The following is a 19154-nucleotide window of genomic DNA, read 5'->3' as shown; positions in this document are numbered from 1 at the left end:
GTATGTGTGTGTTGGGTGATGTGTGTTCATTTGCTTCAGATGATTTTGTTTTTAATTTGTTGAGTAGAATGTGTGGTTTTATTGGTGCTTTTGGGGATGAGTGTGTTGAGTCTTGTGGTGTTTCGTGTGTTTGGAGTGGGATGATTGGTGTGAAAACTGTGTGGTGTTTTGTTACGTGTGTGAAATTATATTATGTGTGGGGTGTTATCTGGGTTGTTTAAGGGTTGACTGTGCCCTGTGTTTCAAGTTAAGTGTGGTGGCTTATTCCCTGTGGATGGTGCTGGTGTGTGTGTTTTGTGGAAAAGTCTTGGCATGTTGGGTGCATTTTCTCTGTTGTGTGTGAATGGTGGATTAGGAGGATTGTGTGTGTGTCTTATAGAGTGGTGTTGTGTGTGTATGATTCTTGTAGGGAGGTTTGGAGTGTGGTTTGTGTTTCTCGTGTGTGTGCTGTATGGTTTGTGTTTCTGATGTTTGTTCTGTGGTTGTGTTTTGTGTGATATGTAATTCAGTGGTTTGAGGTGTGTGCATATTGGTGACTCTGAATGGGTGCTCTGGGTCCCATGTGGTGGTGTTCACCTGTGCATGAAATTTGCATTGTTTGTGGCAGAACCTAGATTTCCTGGGTGTGGTGTTTCATTGGTCTGCGTTTACATGTTGCAGAGCCTGAAATTTGTCCCCTGGAGTGGGTGTAGTTTGGCAAGGATTGCTGTGGGATAGGTCAGGGTCTTGATAGTTCCGTGTGTTGTGTCTTTGGGTGTGAAGTGCAGTCTTGTGTGTTTCCCAATGGCCTATGTCTGTGAGTGGTGAGTTCAGTGCATGATGGTTGTGTGTGGTGTAGTGTGTTGTGCATAGTGTTGTGTGGATGGTGTGCTGCATAGTAGTGTCTGAGTGGTGTGTGGTTGTGTGATACCTGTGCCATGTTGTTGTGTGTGGTGTGTGTGCCTTGGTTGCTAGTGGGTTTGTTGTGGGTTTTGGGTCAGATAACTGTGAGTTTGCTGTGCACCATGAGGGTGTGTTGGACCAGTGTGTGTGTGTGTGTTACTTTAAAGCACGTTTCCTGTCTTTTGTGTGTTGTGAGGCTGGGAGGATTTTTGTGTGGTCTGGATAGGAGTGTGCATCCTCCAGTTGCAGAATGGTTGGGTGTTATCTGCAAGGTGTGTGTGTATGTATGTGGTGGTGGCATGGAATTTGTGCAGGATGGTGGTGGGAGTGTGTTCTGTGTGGTTGGATGGATGTGGTGTGTGAGTTCACTGATATGATTGTGAGAGAGCATGTGGGGTAAGTGATGTGGCTTTATCAGTGTTCATCTGAGTTTGGGGCTCTGAGTGCATGTGTCCTGGGAAGGTTGAGGGTGCAGCTGTGTGGTGTGTGGTGTATGTGCAAAGCATGGTTGTTTTCAGAGGTTTGTGCATGTATGAGTGTGTGGAATGTGTTTATGTTCTGGAGTGTCAGATTTTGTATGGTGTGTTGTTCTTTGGGGGATTGTGGTGGGAAGCTTACCAGAAGTGTGTATCTCTGTCTGTCTACCATGAGTTGCCTGGCAGGGTTCATTGCGTGTGAATAGGGATGGTTTGTGGGGTACATGAATGTGTACTGTGGGTTTTGTTGTGTGCAGTGAGGTGTAGTGTGATGGTGGTAGTTGTGGCTTGTACTTTGTGGATGAGTCATTAGTCTGGCAGGTGTCAGGGTCCTGGTTGCCTAGCTTGTGCACTGTGTGGTTGAGTGTGTCTTGTGCAGTGTTGAATGTTCTCTGGGAGAGGCCAGGTTTCTATATTGAGAGGGGATTGGATTGGGTTTTATTTTGATTTTGGCAAGGTATGTGTACTGTCTTTGTGTTGTGGAGTGGTTGCGTGTGTTGGGTGGAGTGCATTTTTCTGTCTAGGAACTTTGTATCGTGTGGTGTGGTGTGGTGTGATGTGGTGTTTGGTGTGTGGTTTTGGTGTTTTGTGTGTTTGGAGTTGGATGTATGGCATGAAAAGTGTGTACCCCTGTGTTAGTGAGTGAGAGAATCTGATGTGTGGTGAGTGATATCAGGGTAGTATGAGGAGGTGAGTGTGTTGTGTGGTTCAAGTGACGTGGTGGCTGGGTTCCTGGGGTTGGGGTGCTGTGTGTGGTGCTGAAAGAGGGTTGGCATATAAGGGGTGTATATTGTGTTGTGTGCGGTTTGGGGCATTGTGAGGATTTTTGTGTGCATTGTAGATTATGGTGGTTGCTGTATGGCTCATATGGGATGGCTTGGAATGTGGTTGTGGGTTGGCTGTGTGGTTGTGGGTATCTGGTGAATGTTGTGTGGTTGTGTTTTGTGTGATGTGTGGTTCATTGTTTTGAGGGGTGTGCTTCTGGTGTAGCTGTGAATGTGTGATGTGTGGTGCGTGCTTCTGGGTATGAAGTTTGTGTTGTTTTCAGATGAGTCAAGGTGTCTGGGGTGTGGTTGTGGTCTGCTTTGACTTTCCACTTTACAGGGCCTGATAATTGTCCTCTGGTGTGGGTGTCACGTGGCAAGGGTTGACAAGGGTTGTGCTGGTTGTTTACAGACACCTGTGTTGTGAGTTTGGGTGTGATGGGCAGTGTGTTGTAGTCAAGCTGTGCTGAGTGTCTTGTGTGTTTCCAATGTGCTATGTCTGTTTGTTGTATGTTTGGTTCATTGTGGTTTTGTGTTGTGTGGTGTGTGGTGGATGGTGTTTTGTGGATGGTCTGTAGCATTATAGTCTTTCTGGTCTGCGGTTGTGTGATATCTGCCATGTATGTGGTTCATGTGCCTTTGGTGGTAGTGTTCTTGTTGTGGGGTGTGGGTTTTTAGCCATGAAGATGCTGTGGGCTGTGTGGTTGTGGTGGAAAAGTGTGTGTACATGGGTACTGGGTAAAGCATAGTTGCTGTCTACTGTGTGTTGGGAGGTGGAAGTGTTTTCTGTATGGTCTGGAGAGGAGCTTGTTGTCTCCAGGTGCAGGGTGTTTTGTTGTTTTCTGCAGGGGGAGTGTGTGTGTGTGTTTTGTTGGCATGCAATTTTTGCCAGATGGTAGAGCAAGGGATTTGTTCTGTGTAGTTTGATTGGTGTGGGATGCACATTTGGTGCTGTGAGTGTGCGAGAGCATGTGGAGTAGATGGCATGCCGTTGGCAGTGTTTGGCTGAGTTGTGAAGCTATGAGTGTATGTGGCCTGGGCAGTTGTCATGTGATAGTTGTGGTTTGTGGTGTGTGTGGAAAGCATGGGGGTTGTCAGGGGTTTGTGCACAGATGAGTTTGTGGAATATGTGTGTATTCTGGAGTGTCAGAGGTGTTTTTTTGTGTGGTTGTCTGGGGATTGCTGTGGGAAGCTGATATTGTGGGTGTATCTGGGGTGTGTCATTGAGGAGGTGCCTGGCAGGGATAATCAAGTGTTTGTTGAGAGGGTGTGTTGGGTGCATTGTATGGTTTGTGTTGTGTGTTGAGAGGGATTGTGTTATTGTGAAAAGTTTGGCATATGCTTCATAGATGTGTGATATGTCTGGCAGTTGTCGGGGGGTGGTTGACTCCCTTGTGTCTGTGTCTTGTGCATTGGTGTGGGATCTTTGGGTGTGGACAGGGGTGTATGATGAGAGGGGATTTGATTGGGTCATATTTTGTGTTTGGCAAGGCATTTGGGGTTCTGGTGCTTTGGGGGAGTAGTTGTGTGTGTTGGGTGGGAAGTGTTTTTCTCTCTAGCTTCTATGGGGTGGTAGCTTGTATTGTGTTGTGGTGTTTGGTGTGGTGTGTGGATTGGTATCATGTGTGGTTGTGTGTGCCATTCTGTGTGGTGTTATGTGGGACATAGAAAGGAATGTGTGTGTAGTTGTGATGTGTGTGTGTTTAGCTCTTGTGTGTGTTGTGATGTATATTGAAGTTATTTGAGGGTTGGTTACCTTTGGTTGGGGTAAAGTAGTACTCTGCGGTGGGTTGCTGTGTCTTCCTGTGGTGGTGCGTGTTCTGTGGCTGCGTGGCAAGGGTATGTTTTGTCAGTTGGGATGGGAGCCATGTTGTGCGGATGGTGATGTGTTTGTTATGTGCTCTGCTCTCATGGTGTGTGCTGCATGTTTGTGAGTTTGTGTATATGTGTTGGTTTTTTAGGCGTCTATAGTCCAGATAGGCTGCTTTTGTGTGCTTCAAGGGTTTTAGTGTGATGTGGTGTGTGTTTGTTTTGTGTTAGTGCCATGGGCATGGGTTGTGCATACATGGAGTATTTTATGGGTGTGTTTTATGGGTATGTTGTGCATATGAGGTGGTTGGTGTATTTCATTCACTGTTAGGAGAGCTGTGTGTGTTTTGTTGTGCATGATGTGCTTTTTTGTTGGAAGTGTGCCTCATGGTGGTTGCTGTGTGGTGAATTGTGTGTGGGGTGTGTTTGGACATGTGTTTTGTTTGTCTATTGTTTTTTATTCTGGCTTTATTTCAGAGGTGTGTTTGTGTTGGGAGTGTGTGTGGGTGGACTTAGTGAGAGTTATTTGTGTGGAGATCTCCTGTTGGTGGGTTGTGCTGTGTGCAAGAGTTGGTGTGCTTTGATGCCTTGTGTGGAGGTGGATATGTTTGGGTGGGAAGGTAGGATGTGTTGGGTGGGTGATGTATGTTGTATTTGGTTTGTGTGGGAGCTAGATGAGTGAATGTGTTGGCTCTATTGTGGGAGCTTTTGGGAAATGTTTATGGGGTGTGGAGTTGTGTGTTTTTGGTTTTGGGTTGTGTTGGAATTATGTGGGTGTGGTGTTTCCATGCAATCCAGCCCCATGACATGAAGCTTCACGTTGTTTATGTCCACTTATTGTTGGTGTTTCATGATTTGTATCTTCTGTGTGCTGTGTGGTGGAGAGGGTGGTCTGGGTTCAGGATTTGGGTGGTAGGGTGTGATTGTGGGTTGTAAGGATGGGAGTGATTTTGTTGATGTAGTGAATGATTTGAGTGTTGTGTGGTCCTGATTTAGGGTTTTGACGTTATTGATTGGTGCTTGTGTGGTATCTACTTGTGAGGGAGCTACTCTGATTGCAATTTGGTGGTGTGTGTGGAGAGGTGTCCTTGGTGTGTTGTGTGATTTTTGGATGGATGTCTTTGCATTGGTCAGTGGGTGAGGGTGTGGGTCTTTGCTCCGAGCTGTGTGAGGTTCATTTGTTCTGTGGTTGCATGCTCACCAGGGTAGGTGTGTTTTGTGTGTTTGTGTGCACCTGTCGTGTGAGGTTTTGGTGTGTATTGTGTTGAATGATGAGGGAGTGGTGTAGGTGCTCATGGTTTTGTGGGGTTGGGTGTGTGTTGAGTCGTGATGTTTTGTGTGTTGGGAGTGGGATGTTTGGCATGAAACTGTGTGGTTCTGTGCTGTGTATGTTGGAGTGTCTGGTGTGTGGGGGGGGTATGGTCAGGGTGGTATGAGGAGTTGAGTGTTCTGTGTGTTTAAAGAGAGTTGTGCGGGTTTGTTTCCTGGGGTCGTTGGCGGTATATGTTTTGTGGAAAGAGGGTTTTTGTGTTAGGGGTGTATGCTGTATATTTTGTGTTTGGGTGGATTGTGAGGATTGTGTGTGTGTCTTGTAGAGTGTGGTGGTTGTTGTATGGCTCGTATGGGCTGGTTTGGAGTGTGGTTTTTGGTTGCCTCTGTGTGTTGTATGGTTGTGGAATTCTGGTGTGTTTTGTGGTTGTATTGTTTTATGTGTGATACAGTTGTTTGAAGGTATGTAGCTATGAATGTGTGTTGTGCTGTCTGTGTTTTTTTGTGCATTTGAGAGTGAATTTTGGGTTGTTTTCAGATGAAACATATTTTCCTTCATGTAGGGTTGATCTGGCCTGCATTTCCGGATTGCAGAACCTGGTATTTGACCTCTTGTTTGGATGATGTGTGGCAAGATTTAGTGTTTAGATATCTCCATGTGTAGTTACTTTGGGTGTGATTGGCAGTGTGTTTAAAGTCATGCTGTACTGAATGTCTTGTGTGTTGCCAACGTGCCTATGAATTTATGTGGTGTGTGTGGTGCATTTTGGTTGTGTGGTGTGGTGTATGGTGGAGAGTGTTGTGTGTAAGGTGTGCTGCATTGTAGTGTCTTTGTCATGTGTGTGGTTTTGTGATATCTGTGCTGTCTATATGTGCGTGATTTGTGTGCCTTGTGTGGTAGTGTGTTGGGTGTTGGTTCTGTAGTGGTGAGGTGGCTGTGGGTTGTGTGGTTGAGGTGGACCAGTGGGTGTGTTTGTGTGTGTGTGTTGGGTAAAGCATGGTTGCTGTGATTTGTTGGTTGTAAGGATGGGAGTCTTTCTTGTGTGGTCTGGATTTGTTTTCTGCAGGTGGACTGATGGCTGATCTCTGCAGGGGGAGTGTGTGTGTGTTGTGATTGCATGAATTTTTGATGGATGGTGGCCTATGGGTTGTGTTACATGTGGTTGGTTGGATGGGTGTGGGGTGTGTGCTGGGTAGTGTGAGTGTGAGAGAACGTGTGGATTAGATGGTGTGCTTTTGACAGGGTTTGTCTGAGTTGTGAGGCTCAGAGTGCATGGGGCCTGTGAAAGAGGAGTGTGTGGGTGTGTGGTGTGATGTTTGTGTGGAAGGATGGTGGTTGTCAGGGGGTTGTGCCTGGGTGAGTGTGTAGCTTGTGCATGTGTTTTGGAGTGTCAGAGTTTGTGTGGTGTGTGGTTATTTGGGGATTGTGGTGGGAAGATTTCCTTGTGTGTGTATCTGTGTTGTGTCATCCAGGAGGTGCCTGGCAGGGATGAACCTGTGTGGAATGGGATGGTGTTTTCAGTGCATGGGTGCATTGTGGGGTTTTTGTTGAGTGTTGTGAGGTGTTGTGTGATTGTGCTAGTTGTGGCCTCTGCTTCATGGATGTGTGATTTTTCTGGCAGTTCTCAGGGTGGTTTTTGACTCTCTTCTGTGCAGGGTGATTGTGTGTCTTGTGAATTGGTGTGGGTTCCTTGGGTATGGCTGGGGGTGTATGGTGAGACAAGATTGTATTGGGTTGCATTTTATTTTTGGGGTTCTCAGTGGAGGGGTTGGGGGTAGTTGTGTTTGTTGGGTGGGAAGTGTTTTTCTCTCTAGCCTCTGTGGTGTGGTATGTTGTGTTTTGTGTGATGTTTGGTGTGGGGTGTGGGCTTGGTGTCTTTTGTGGTGTTCTGTGTGTGTGGTGTGGTTTGGGTTATTGAATGGGATGTGTATGTAGTTGTGATGTGTGTGTGTTTGGGATGTGATTAGCTTTGGTGTGTGTTGTGATGTATATTGAAGATTGTTGAGAGTTGGGTGGCTTTTGTCAGGGTAAAGGATTGCTCTGTGGTGGGTTACTGTGTCTTCCTGTGGTGGTGTGTGTTCTACGGCTGGGTGGCAAAGATATGTTTTTTCAGTTGGGATGGGAGGCGTGTTGTTTGGATGATATGTTTGTCATGTGTTTTTCTCTCATGGTTTGTGTTGTGTGTGTGTGTTGTTTTGAGGTGTATATAGTCCAATTGTCCTGCTTTAGTGTGCTTCAAATTTTGGGGCATTTTGTGGTGTGTGGTGCTTCATTGTTTGTGGCATGTGTGTGCATTGAGTATACAAGGAGTGTTTTATGTGTGTGGGTTTTGGTTGTGTCTGTCGTGGTGATGTGGCTGTTACCTGGGTGTTGCAATGCTTCATAAGGTGGATTTGTAATCAGGTGAGGATATGTGTGTTTGAAATGAAGATGTGTGTGGCCTGTGGTTTGGGGGTTAAAGGTGTATGTATGATGTGGTTTGTGTATTTGATACACTGAAGGGCTGTATGTTTTTTGTTGTGCATGATGTGCCTTTTTCTGGAAGTGTGACTCATGGTGGTTGATGTGTGGTGTTGTGTGGGTGGGGTGTTTTGAGGTTTGAGGTTTGTGTGTAATGTGCTTGTGTTTCTGGTTTGGTTTTTGAGGTGTGTTTGTGTTAGTGTTGTTTGAGGGTGGAGTTTTGGGGAGGTAATATGTGTGGAGAGCTCTTGGTAGATTATGTGTGTGTCTGTGAGAGTTGTGGTGGTTAGATGGCTTGTGTGGAGGTGGATGTGTTTGGGTGCGAATGTAGGCTGTGTCAGTTGGGTGGCTGCATGTTGTTGGGGTATGTCGGGGATAGATGAGATAGTCTGTTGACTGTATTATGGGATATGTTCAGAAATGTTGTGTGTGTGGTGGAGTGTTGTGTGTTGTTTGGGTGGAGTTGTGTTGGCATGGTGTGGGTGTGGTGTTTCCAGGCCCTCTAGGCCCATGGCATGAAGCTTCATGATGTGTGTGTGCATTTATTTTTTTTGTGTGTTTTATATGTGTCTTCTATGTGCTGTGTGGTGGAAAGGGTGGTCTGGGTTTGGGATTTGGGTGGTGGGTGTTTGGATGTTGTTCATGGAGTTAATGATTTGTGTGTTTGTGGTCCTGATTCAGGGTTTTGATGTTATTGATGGGAGCTTGTGTGGTGCCTTCTTGTGAGGGAGGTAATTTGGTTGCAATTAGGTGGTGTGTGTGGAGAGGTGTCCTAGTGTGTTGTGTGATTTTTGGATGGATGCCTTTGCATTGGTTAGTGTGTGAGAGTGTGGATCTGTGCTCTGTGCTATGTGAAGTTCGTGTGCTCTGCAGTTGAATGCTGACAGGGATATATGTGTGTTGTATCTTTGTGCGCAGCTCTGCATATGAGGGTTTGGTGTGTATTTTGCTGAATGAGGTGGGTGTTGGTGTAGGCACTCATGGTTTTGTGGGTTGGGGCTGTGTGTTGAGTCTTGCGGTGTTTTGGGTCTTAGGAGTGGGATGTTTGGCATGAAAAGTGTGTGGTGCTCTGCTGTGTGTGTTGGAGTGTCTGGTGTGTGTGTGTTATTGTCAGGGTGGTGTAAGGAGTTGAGTGTTCTGTGTGGTTAAAGAGAGTTGTGCTGGCTGGTTTCCTAGGGTCATTGGTGGTGTGCGTGTTGTGGAAAGGGGGTTGGTATTTGGGGGGGTATGCTGTATATTTTGTGTTTGGGTGGATTGTGAGGATTGTGTGTGTGTATTTTAGAGTGTGGTGGTTGTTGTATGGCTCGTATGGGCTGGTTTGGAGTGTGGTTTTTGGTTGTCTCTGTGTGTTGTGAGGTTGTGGAATTCTGGTGTGTGTTGTGTGGTTGGGTTGTGCGTGATGTGTGGTTCAGTGTTTTGAGGAGTGTGCATTCTGGTGTAGTTGTGAATGTGTGCTATGTGGTCTGTGTGGGTCTGTGTGTGAATTTTGGGTTGTTTTCAGAGGAGACATGTTTTCTTGAATGTGATGTTGGTCTAGCCCAGGTTTACAGAATGCAGAGCCTGATATTTGACCTCTGGAGTGGGTGACATTTGGAAAGACATTGTGTGGGATAATTTGTGTTTAGATATCCCTGTGTAATGCGACGTTGGATGCGATGGGCTGTGCGGTTGTAGTCATGCTGTGCTGAGGGTCTTGTGTGTTGTCAATGTGCCCATGTCTGTATGATGTGGTTTTGGTGCATTATGGTTGTGTGTGGTGTGGTGGAGTGTTTTGTGTGGATCGTGTGCTGCATTGTAGTGTCTTTGTGGTTTGTGTTGTTGTGTGATATCTGTGCTGTGCTGATGTGCGTGATTTGTGTGCTTTTCGTGGTAGTGTGTTTAGCGTGGGTTTTGTGGCTGTGGGTTATGTTGTGGTGGACAACTGTGTGTGTGTGTGTGTGTGTGTGTGTGTTGGGTAAAGTGTTGTTGCTGTCATGTGTGGGTTGTGAGGATAGGAGTGTTTTTTGTGTGGTCTTGATAGGAGCTATTTATCTGCAGGTGCAGTAATGTTTTCTGCAGAGGGGATGTGTGTGTATGTTGTGGCATGCAATTTGTGCTGGATGGTGGCATGAGGATTTTGTTTCATGTGGCCTGATGGGGGTGGGGTGTGTGTTGGGTGATGTGAGTGTGAGAGAACTTGTGCCATAGGTGATTTGTCTTTGGCAGTGTTTTTCTGAGTTGTGGAGCTCTGATGACATGTGTCCTGTGAAAGTGGAGAGCGTGTGTGTGGTGTGTAGTGTGTGTGGAAGGATGGTGGTTGTCAGGGGTTTGTGCCTGTGTGAGTGTGCAGCATGTGTATGTTTTCTGGAGTGTCAGAGGTTGTGTGGTGTGTAGTTGTTTGGGGATTGGGGTAGGAAGCTTACCTTGTGTGTGTATCTGTGTTGTCTCATCCAGGAGGTGCCTGTCAGGGATGAACCTGTGTGGAATTGGATGGATTTGGGGGTGTATAGTTGCATTGTGTGGGTTGTGTTGAGTGTTGTGTTGTGTGATTGTGGCACATGTGGTGTGTGCTTCATAACTGTGTGATTGGTCTGTCAGGTGTCAGAGTGGTGGTTGACTCTGTTATGTGCTGGGTGTTTGTGTGTCTTGGGCATTGGTGAGGGATCTTTGGGTGTGGCCGGGTTGTATGGTGAGAGGGGATTGGATTGGGTTGTATTTTGTATTTGGCAAGGTATGTGGGGTGGAAGTAGTTTGGTGTGTTGGGTGGGAAGTGTTTTTCTCTCTAGCCTCTGAGGCATAGTATATTGTATTTTGTTGTGGTGTTTGAGGTGGGGTGTGGATTTGGTGTCTTCTGTGGTGTTCTATGGGATGTGGTGTAGTTTGGGTTATAGAATTTGATGTGTGTGTACTTGATATGTTTGTGGTGTGTTTATCTCTGGAGTGTGATGTGATGTATATTGAACTAATTTGGGGTTGGGCATCTTTTGTTGGGGTAAAGGAGTGCTCTGTTGTACGTTGCTGTGTCTTCATCTGGTGATGTTTTTATGGTGGCTGGCTTGCAAGGATGTGTTTTGTCAGTGGGGATGGAAGTCATGTTTTGTGGATGCTGTTGAGTTTGGCATGTGCTCTGCAGTCATAGCGTGTGCTGTATGTGCATGTGTGTTTGTGTGTTGTGTCTTGAGGTGTCTATAGTCTAGATTGACTGCTTTTGTGTGCTTCACGTTTTTGGGTGTTGTGTGGTGTGTGGTGGTTGATTTTTTATGGCATGTGTGTGGGTTTTTCATACAAGGAAATTGTTAGGGTTGTGCATCCTTGTTGTGTCTGTAGTGGTGCTGTGGCCTTGGCCTGGGTGGTGTGTTTCGTATGGAGGGTTTGTGATCAGTTGAGGATATGTGTGTGTGAATTGAAGATATGTGTGGCCTGTGGTTTGGGGGTTGAGCGTTGGACCACTGTGTTGGATTTTGTATGTGTTGTTTGATAATGTCTTCAGTGGTGGGAGTGTGTGTGTGGTGATATGAGTAAGAATTTTTTTGTGCAATTGATTCACTGTTGGGAGGGCTGTGTGCTTTTTGTTGTGCCTGATGTGTCTTTGTTTGGAAGTATGTGTCCTGGTGGTTGATGTGTGGTGTTGTATGTGTTGGGGTTGTTTGGAGGTGTGTGTGGGGGGGTGAGTATTTTGCTGAAGGATGGTGTCAGGGTTTTGTACCTGTGTGATTGTGCAGTATCCGTGTGTGTGTTCTGGAGTGTCAGAGTGTGGTGTGTAGTTTTCTGGGGATTGTTGTAGGGATCTTACATTTTGTGTGTATCTGTGTTGTGTCATGCAGGAGGTGCCTGGCAGGGGTGACCATGTGTGGAATGGGATGGTGTGTTGGGTTCATGGGTTCATTTTGTGTTATGAGGTGTTTTGTGATTGTGTTAGGTATGTCCTGTGCTTCATGGATGTGTGTTTTGTCTGGCAGGTGTCAGGGGGGTGGTTGACTCATTTTTGTGCATGGGTGATTGTGTGTCTTGGGCATTGGTAAGGGATCTTGGGTGTGACCAGGGATGTATGGTGATATGGGATTGGATTTTGTTATATTTAGTATTTGGCAAGGTATGTGTGGTTCCTGGTGCTATTGGGGAGTAGCGTGTGTTGGGTGGAAAGCGTTTTTCTCTCTAGCCTCTCTGGTGTGTTGTGTTTTATTGTGTTGTGGTATTTGTTGTGGTGTGTGTATTTGGTGTCATGTGTGGTTGTGTGTGGCATTCTGTCTGGTGTGGTGTGGGTTATAGAATGGGATGTGTGTAGTTGTGGTGTGTGTGTGGTGTCTTTAGCTCTTGTGTGTGTTGTGATGTATATTGAAGGTAGCTGAGGATTGAGTGTCCTTGGTTGTGGTAAAGGAGTGCTCTGTGAAGGGTCGTTGTTATTTCCTTTGATGGGTGTTGTGTGTCCTGTGGCTGGACTGTGAGGGTGTGTTTTGTCAGTGGGGATGGAAGGCATGTTGCTTGGATGGTATTTTGTTGGTCGTGTGCTCTGCTCTGTGTGTGTTGAGTTTGTGAGAGTGTGTGTGTTGAGGTTTTGTGGCATCTATAGTCCAGATATGCTACTGTTGTGTGCTTCACAGTTTTGGGTGTTTTGTGGTGTGTGGTGCTTGAGTGTTTGTGGTATGGGTGTGGGTTTTTCATACAAGGTGTGTTTTAGGGTTGTGCATCACGTTTTATTTTCTGTAATGGTGTTGTGGCCATGACCTTAGTGGTATGTTTGTACCTATGGTGGGTTTTTTACTGGTTGAGGATATATGTGTGTGCTATGAAGTTGTGTGTGGCTTGTGGTTGGGGGTTTAGGGCTTGATTGCTCCAGTGGGTTTGGTATGTGTTGTTTGGTGGTTTGTCCTGTGTTTGGAGTGTGTTTTTTGTGAGGCTGTGTGTGAGAATTAGTTGTGTGTTATGTGCCTTTGGTTGGAAGTGTGTCTCATGGTGGTTGATGTGTGGTGTTGATTGTGTTGGGGTGTCTTGAGGTGTGAGGTTTTTGTGTATTTTGCTTGTGCTTTTGTTTTTGTTTCAGATGTGGATGTGACGTGGGGGTGTGTGTGGGTGGTCCTTGTGAGAAGTTATTAGTGTTGAGAGCTCCTGGGTGTAGGTCTTCTGTGGGGGGGGGGGTTGTTGCCTTGTGTGGAGGTGAATGTTTTTGGGAGGGAAGGTAGGCTGTGTCAGTTGGGTGGTTTCATGTGGTTGATGGGTTGTTTTTGGGCAGACAAGTGAGGGTTGGTGGTATTGCAGGAGGTTTGGGGAGGTTTGTGCATAGGGTGCAATATTGGGTATTGTTGGTGTGGTGTTTTGTCAGACTGGTGTGGGTGTGTTTTTGCCATGACCCCCAGACCCATGCCATGAAGTTTCATGGTGTGTATGTTCATTGATTGTTTGTGTGTGGTGTGTTTGTGCCTTCTCTGTGCTGTGTGGTGGAGAGGGTGGTCTGGGTTTGGTATCTGGGTAGTGTTGCATGTTTGGATGTTGTTCCTGTGGTGAATATTTTGTGTGTTGTGTGGTCCTGATGTGGGTGGATGACGTTGGTGCTGGGTGCTGGGGTGTTGCCTGCTTGTGAGGGAGCAATGTTGGGTGGAAGCTTAGTGGTGTGTGTTGAGAGGTGTCCATGGTGTAGTGTGTGATTTTTGGATGGATGTCATCCTATTGGGCAGCGGGTAAGGGTGTGTGTCAGTGCTGTGTGACTGCGTTTTGTCTGCTCTGTGGTTGTTTGCTGAAAGGATTATATGTTTGTTGTGTGTTTGTTTGCACTTTTGCTTTTGAGTGTTTGCTTTGTATTGTTTTGAATATGGGGGGTGGTTTTAGGTACATGGTGTGTGTTGTGTTTGGGTGTGTTATGTCATGGTGTTTTGTGTGGAAGTGGGATATTTGGCATGAAAAGTGTGTGGTGCTGTGTTTTTTATGTGTGAGTTTCTGGTGTGCATGGGGTTGTGGCCATGGTGATATGAGGAGGTGAGTGCTGTGTGGTTCAAGGAAGTTGTGGTAGCAGGTTTCCTGGTGTTAGTGGTGGTGTGTGTGTTGTGGAAAGAATGTTGTGGTGTCAGGGGTATTTTCTGTGTTATGTTTGATTGGAGGATTGGGAGGATAATGTATGTGTCTTGTAGAGTGTTGTGGTATTTGTACGGCTCTTTTGGGCTGGTTGAGAGTGTGGAGGTTGGTTGTATGTGTGTGTTGTGTGGTTGTGTTTAGTGTTATGTGTGGTTCAGTGGTTTGACCTGTGTTTATCTGGTGTGGATGTGAATGGGTGCTGTGTAGTCTTTGTGGTTGTGTGAATCTGGGTGTGAATGTTGGGTTGTTTTCAGATAAGTCAATTTGTCTTGGGTGTGTTGTTCTGATCTGCTTTTCCAGTTTGCAGGGCCTGATATTTGCCTTCTGGTATTGGTGTCATTTGGTAAGTGTTTGCATGTGGTGTGTTAGTGTTTTGGTAGGCCCATGAGTTATGTCTTTGTGTGTGATGGGCAGTGTGGTTGTAGTCGAGCTGTGCTGAATGTCTTGTGTGTTGCCAACGTGCCAAAGACTGTAGTTGGCAAGTTCTGTTCATTGTGGTTGTTTGTGTTTTGGTGTGTGATGGAGGGTGTCCATGGATGGTGTGTTGCATTGTAGTGTATTTGTGGCATGTCATTGTGTGATATTTGTGCTATGTTTTGTGTGGTTTGTGTGCCTTGTGTGGTATTGTGTTGTGTTTGGGCTGTGGGTTCAATAACTTTGATGGTGCTGTGGGCTCTGTAGGTGTGTGTTTGTGTGTTGTGGGTAAATCATGCTTGCTGTCTTGTGGGTTGTGTGAGGATTGGTGGGTTTATTTTGTGGTCAGGATTGGAGCTTTTTGTCTCCAGGTGCAGTGATATTTGTTTCTGCAGGTGTGTGTGTGTGTGTGTGTGTGTGTGTTTTGGTGGCATGCAATTTCTGCTGGATGGTGTCATGAGGATAGGGTTTTGTGTCATTGTATTGGTGTGTGTTTTGTGGTGTGAGTGTGAGAGAGCGTGTGGTATAAGTTGTGTGCCTTTGGCAGTGTTTGGCAGAGTTGTGGGGCTCTGAATGCATGCGTCATGGGAAAGTGGAGTGTGCATGTGTGTCATGTGTGGGGTGTGTGAAAAGCAAGATGGTTGTCAGTGGTTTGTGCATGTGTGAGTGCACAGCATTTTTTTCTTTTCTGGAGTGTCATAGGTTGGGTGGTGTGTGGTTGTTTGGGGATTCTGGTGGGATCCTTACCTAGTGTTTGTACCTGGGTTGTGTCATACAGGAGATGACTGGCAGGGATGATCGTGTGTGTATTGGGGTGGTGTGTTAGGTTCATGTGTGCATTTTGGGGTTTTGTTGCATGTTGTTTGTTTTGCAGTGTTGTGTGATTGTTATAGTTGCGGCATTTGTTTCATGGTTGGGTGGTTTGTTTGGCAGGTGTAAGGCTCTTTTTTGTCTCAATTGTGTACTGGGTTTTTGTGTGTCTTGTGAAGTGGTGAGGGATCATTGGGTGTGGCTGGGGGTGTATGATGAGAGGGGATTGGAATGTATTGTATTTTGTGTTTAGTGAGGTATGGGGGAGTCTTGGTGCTGTTTTGGAGTGGTTTGGGGATGTTTATGGGTGTGTTGTGTTATTGAGTGTTGTTGGGGTGTGGTTGCATTGGAATGGTGTGTGTGTGTGGTATTGCCACGACTTCTGGGCCCATGCCATGATGATTCAAGGTTCATGTATACATTGATTTTTGTGTGTGGTGTCTCTGTGACTTGTCTGTGATGCATAGTGGAGAGGGTGGTCTGGGTGCTGGATTTGGTTGGTGTTGTTTGTTTGGATGTTGTTTTTGTGGTGAATGTTTTGTGTGTTGTGTGGTCCTGAATTGGGGGGTTGATGGTGATGGGTGTTGGTGTGGTGCATGCTTGTGAGGGAGCTCTATTGAATGCAAGAAAGCTGGTGTGTGGAGAGGTGTCCTTGGTGTGTCATGTGATTTTTGGATGGATGTCTTCTCATTGGGCAGTGGGTGAGAATGTGGCTCTGTGTTGTGTGAGTCTGTGTTTCATGTGCCCTGTGGTTTCATTCTGACAGTGGTATGTGTGTTGTGTGTTTGTGTGCACCTCTGCTTATGAGTGTTTTTTGTGTATTGTGCTGAATGGGGAGTGTGGTGATGTAGGTGCATTGGGTATATTGGGGTGGGGTGTGTCTGTGTCTTGTGGTGTTTTGTGTTTTGGGAGTGTGATATTTGGTGTGAAAAGTGTGTGGTGCTGTGTTGTGTGTGTGAAATTCTGGTGTCTTGGGGCTTATGTCAGGGTGTTGTGATGAGATGAGTGTGCTGTGTGGTTCAAGGGAGGTGTGGTAGCTGGTTTCCTGGGGTTTGTGGTTGTGTGGGTGGTGTGGAAAGAGGATTGGGGTGTTGGGTGTGTATGCTGTGCTGTGTGTGGTTGTGGGGATTGGGAGGATTGTGTGTGTGCCTTGTAGAATGTGGCTGTGGATTTATGGTTTGTATGGGCTGTTTTGGAGTGTGATTATGGGTTTTCTGTGTGTTTCTGGTGTGGTTGTGTGTTTCTGGTGTGTGTTGTGGGGTTTTGTGGCTGTGATGTGTGGTTCAGTGATTTGAGGGGTGTGCATTTGGTGTAGATGTGAATGGGTGCTGTGGGGTCTGTGTGGGTGTGTTCGTCTGGGTGTGAAACTTAGGTAGTTTTTTAATAAGTCAAAGTTTCTTGGGTTTGATGTTGTTCCGGCCTTCAGTTTGCAAGTCTTGCTATTTGCCCTCTGGTGTGGGTGTTGTTTGGCAAGGTTTGACATGGGATGTGTTGGTGTGTTGATAGATCTGTGTTGTGTGTCTTTGTGTGTAATGGACAGTGTAGTTGTAGTCAACCTGTGCTGAGTGTCTTGTGTGTTGCCAACATGCCTATGTCTGTATGTGGTGAGTTCAGTGCATTGTGGTTGCATGTAGTGTGGTGTGTGGTGGAGGGTGTTGTGTGGATGGTGTGCTGCATTGTAGTGTCTGTTTGGTGTGTGGTTGTGTGTTATCTGTGCCTTATTGTTGTGCATGGTTTGTGTACCTTGTGTCATATTATGTCATGTGTAGGCTGCAGGTTCTGTAGCTCTGAGGTTGCTGGGGGTTTTGTGGTCGTGGTGGACCACTGTGTCTGTGTGTTTGTGTGTTGGGGGTAAAGACGTTGCAGTCTTGTATGTGTTGTGAAGATGGGAATGTGTTTTTTATGGTATGGATAGGAGCTTGTTGTATCTAGGTGCAGTGATGTTGGGTGTTTTCTGCAGGGGCAGTATGAGTGTGTAGTTTTGACATGAAAATTTTGCCAGACTGTGGTGTGAATGTAGTGGTTTGTGTAGTTGAATTGGTGTGGGTGTGTGTTGGCGATGTGTGTGAGCAAGCAGGTGGTTTATGTGGAGTGCCTTTGGCAGTCTTCCTGAGTTGTGGGGCTCTGAGTGCATGTGCCCTTGGAAAGTATGCTTATGTCTGTGTGTGGTGTGAGTGGAAAGCATGGTGTTTGTCAGGGCTGCTGCCTGTGTGAGTGTGAAGCATGTGTGAAGCATGTGACATTCTGGAATGTCAGAGGTTGTGTGTTGTGTGTGGTTGTTTGAGGATTGTGGTGGGAAGCTTTACTTGTGTGTGTACCTGTGCTGTGTAATCCAGGAGATGCCTGGCAGGGATGATCCTGTTTGGAATGGTATAGTGTGTTGGGTGCATTGTGTGGGTTTTATTGTGTGTTGTGATGTGTTGTGTGATTGTGGTAGGTGTGTCTTGTGCTTCATGGATGTGTGATTTTTCTGTCAGGTGTTGCCTCCCTTGTGTGCTGGGTGTTTGTGTGTCTTGTGGAGTGGTGAGGGATCTTTGGGTGTGACCAGGGGATTATGGTGAGGGAAGATTGGATTAGGTTGTATTTTGTTTTTTTGTGAGGTATGTGTGGGTCTTGGTGCTGTTGTGGAGCGTTTGTGTATGTTGGTGGGTTTTTTCCTATGTGGTCTCTGTGGTGTGTTGTGTTTTGTTGTGTAGGTTTTAGTGTGTTGTGTTGTTTTGTGTCATGTATTTGTGTCTGTAACATTCTGTGTTTTGTGGTGTGGTGTTGGTTAGAGAATATGTTCTGTGTGTACTTGTGTTATAATGTATGTTGAAGCTATTTGAGTGTTGGGTGTCTTTGGTCGAGTTAAAGGAGTTCTGTGTGGTGGGGTGCTGTGTCTTCCTGTGCTGGTGTGTGTTGTCTGGCTGGGTTGCATGGATTTTTCTTTTCTGTGGGGATGGGTGGTGTGTTTTGTGGATGGCATTGTGCTTATCATGTTCTCTGCACTCATGGTGTGTGGTGATTGTGTGTATGTGTGTGTTGTGTTTTGAGGCATCTATAATCCAGATATGCTGCTTTTGTGTGCTTCAGGGGTTTGGGTGTGGTGTGGTGGTTGAGTGTTTGTGGTATGGGTGTGGTTTGCATATACAAGGTGACTTTTGGCGGGGGGTGCATCTTCATTGTGTCTGTAGTGGTGGTGTGGCCAGGGCCTGGGTGTTGTGTTGCTTCTTATGATGGCTTTGTAATCAGTTGAGGATATGCGTGTGCTATGAAGTTGCATGTGGCCTGTGGTTTGGGGGTTTGAGGAGCTGATTACTGTGGTTTATTTGGTATATGTTGTGGATCGTGTGTTCTGTGGTGGGAGTGTGTGTGTGGTGATGCTGTGCATATGAGGGTGTTTGTGTGTTTGATCTTCTCTTGGGTGGGCTGTTTATTATTGGTTGTGCATGATTTGCCTTTAGTTGGAAGTGTGTCTCATGGTGGTTGATATGTGGTGATGATTGTGTGTGGGGGGTGTTTGGGGGTGTGAATTTTGTGTGTATTGTTCTTGTGTTTTTGGTTTGAATTTGGTGGTATGTGTTGGGGGAGTTTATGTATGGTGTTTGTGAGAGATTATTTGTGTGGAGAGTTTCTGTTAGTGTGTTGTGTGTGTCTGTGAGGTTTGGGGTGGTTTGTTGCCTTGTGTGGAAGTGGATGTGTTTGGTTGGGAGGGTGGCTGGTGTCAGTAGGGTTGTTGCATGTGGTTGGTGGGTTTTGTGGGGCAGACGAGTGAGTGTGTTGTGGGAGTTTTAGGGAGGTTTAGTGTGTGGGTGAGGTGCTGTGTGTTGTTGGTGTGGGGTGTGTTGGAATGGTGTGGCTGTGGTTTTGCCATGTCCTCTGGGCCCATGGCATGAAGCTTTGTAGTGAATGTGTGCATTGATTGTTTTTTGTGGTGTGTTTGTGTACTCTGTGCTGTGTGGTGGAAAGTGTTGTCTGGGTTCAGGATTTGGGTTGTGTTGCTTGTTTGGGTGTTGTTTGTGTGGTGAATATTTTGTGTGTTGTGTGGTCCTGATTTGGGGGGTTGATGTTGGTGATAGGTGTTGTTGTGGTGCCTGATGTGAGGGATATATGTTGGGTGCAAGCTTGGTGGTGTGTGTTGAGAGGTGTCCTTGTTGTGTTGTGTGATTTTTAGATGGATGTCTTCCCATTGGGCAATGGGTGAGGGTGTAGGTCTGTGATGTGTGCCTCTGAATATCATGTGCT

Source organism: Sus scrofa, chromosome Y (genome assembly GCF_054392235.1).
Source record: "Sus scrofa isolate SSC_HxYL_T2T_F1_AM1 chromosome Y, Sscrofa_HxYL_maternal_Yorkshire_Landrace_v2.0, whole genome shotgun sequence".
Classification (NCBI taxonomy): domain Eukaryota; kingdom Metazoa; phylum Chordata; class Mammalia; order Artiodactyla; family Suidae; genus Sus; species Sus scrofa.
The sequence above is the reverse complement of the archived record's forward strand: the minus strand, read 5'-3'. Positions refer to the sequence as shown.